The sequence below is a fragment of the Schistocerca nitens genome, chromosome 8 (genome assembly GCF_023898315.1).
Source record: "Schistocerca nitens isolate TAMUIC-IGC-003100 chromosome 8, iqSchNite1.1, whole genome shotgun sequence".
Classification (NCBI taxonomy): Eukaryota; Metazoa; Arthropoda; class Insecta; order Orthoptera; family Acrididae; genus Schistocerca; species Schistocerca nitens.
In genome coordinates, this window is record NC_064621.1 from 514,285,617 (window position 1) to 514,287,716 (window position 2,100).

The 2,100-nt window shown below is 46.0% G+C and overlaps 1 non-coding gene across 1 annotated transcript; it reads left to right on the forward strand.

The window, feature by feature from the left end:
* Positions 1-687: 687 nt before the first annotated feature.
* Trnas-cga (transfer RNA serine (anticodon CGA)) lies at positions 688-762 on the forward strand. Its single transcript has one exon. It is a non-coding gene; the product is annotated as a tRNA-Ser (tRNA).
* Positions 763-2,100: the final 1,338 nt, after the last annotated feature.

Consider the following 2,100-nt stretch of genomic DNA (forward strand, 5'->3'; position numbering starts at 1 on the left):
CGGAGAACGAGTTTCATCTCCATCTCCAATAAAAGAGGCGAACGACTGACTTTCGAGATATGACCTGCGTCCCCCCCCCCCCAAAAAAAAAGCAAAAAAACCTCAGTGTATGATATCAGCTCCTTGAGAAGTTGGGACCGTAAATTCATGACATCTGTCACGAGTATCAAAATGTATCTCGGATGTACAATGTCTAACAATGACCAGAACGCAAGAACGCAGGCAGCCTGCGTGAAGTGGTGAAAGACAACAAGAGTCACCTGTGATTGTCGGATGAAGGATCATCTGAAGTCAAAGATTTACTGGATTGCCATCCGTCTCGATGCTATCTATGGCATCGAGTGTCGAGCAGCTACAAAAGAGACGAAATGACGACTCGTATCACTCGAATAGATCAAGTTTCGAAAGATACTAACAGGAAACGTTTTGGTGCCACTCCAATGTAGATAAAAATGAGAAAAATCGTCTGCGATGGTTTGGACTTGTGCTGCGCGTAGAGGGCGATTCTGTAATAAAAGACAGCCACGCACTTGAAGCCACAGAAAGATACCTAAGGCATGACCAAGAGAGCGATGGAGTGATGCTCTTCGCACCCGAAGGCTGTAAGTCGTTATCGAGATATGGCCCACAAGCGAACAAAATTGAGGTACTGGCGGAATTAAAGCTGCGAGGGCGGGGCGTGAGTCGTGCTTGGGTAGCTCAGTTGGTAGAGCACTTGCCCCCGAAAGGCAAAGGTCCCGAGTTCGAGTCTCGGTCCGGCACACAGTTTTAATCTGCCAGGAAACTTCGTATCAGCGCACACTCCGCTGCAGAGCGAAAATTTCATTCTGGAAACATCCCCTAGTCTGTGGCTAAGCCATGTCTCCGCAATATCCTTTCTTCCAGGTGTGCTAGTTCTGCAAGGTATGCAGGAGAGCTTCTGTGAAGTTTGGAAGGTAGGAGACGAAGTACTGGCGGAATTAAAGCTGTGAGGGCGGGTCGTGAGTCGTGCTTGGGTAGCTCAGTTGGTAGAGCACTTACCCGCGAAAGGAAAAGGTCCCGAGTTCGAGTCTCGGTCCGGCACACAGTTTTAATCTGCCAGGAAGTTTCAAAATGGAGATAGCCATCCCATTCAGCGGACCCTGCCATCAAGCAGGAAAAATAACGATAAAAAGAAAAGAAACTGTTCCACTTTGCTTCTGGACGAATAGCTATTTGGGGTGGTCAAGATAAATGAAAAACCCTTTATATGTGAGGTTGCATGAAGTACTGTGTGGCTTTCAGCGCTTGCTATGCAGACCGAAAATGTGCCGCCGCCTACCGATGCGTAACGTGTAGCGAGGCGCCGGTGCGCCTTACGTAAGGCGGCGTGTTATCAGCCAGCGGCCGTGACACAGCTGTTAGAGCGCCCGCCTGCCCCACGCCTCTCCTCTGCACCACCTGTCTCAGTCTTCTAGGGGAGCAAATTTCGAAAACGTCACAACTGAGAAGACCGACGTTCCTTTTATTAAGCCTTCCGGATGCCAACGACTAAAGCGTCTACGAGAGGTGGAATCGGAATTTAACTGTACGCACCATACACATTACGTAACATTGTATAACACACTTAACATTCATTTTCTTATCTGAAAAGATAAGAAAATGAATGTTAAGTGTTTGTCACGCAATATGTGCTTTCAAAGACTAGTGTGAAGGAAGTAACTCAACATCGTGAAAAGACCTCTTCAAGAACAAAGAAATTTTATCAATCTGGGTTCCTTAATGCGAGTTTTATTGACAGTAAAACTCAGTTTATGATCATCAAGGTATAAAGAAGGACGTAGAATTTGACTCATCGACATTAGAGGACCTCAATAAACCGCTAACGGACACGCTGGAGAAATGGGACGTATAAGTCTGCGCTTATCCTAGAACTAAAGAGACTAATAATCACGAATAACCAAGCAATCTGATTACAAAATGAGGGAATTTGGTGATGAACATCCCAACGGTGCATTCATTTTTTGTTATTAACTTTATAAGAGGTGATCAAAAAGTTTCCGTTAGAAAGCAGTAAATCCAGAATCGGCATGCCAATCAGACAAAATCGTCGCGAGGATTGAGACAATCATCCCACCGGCG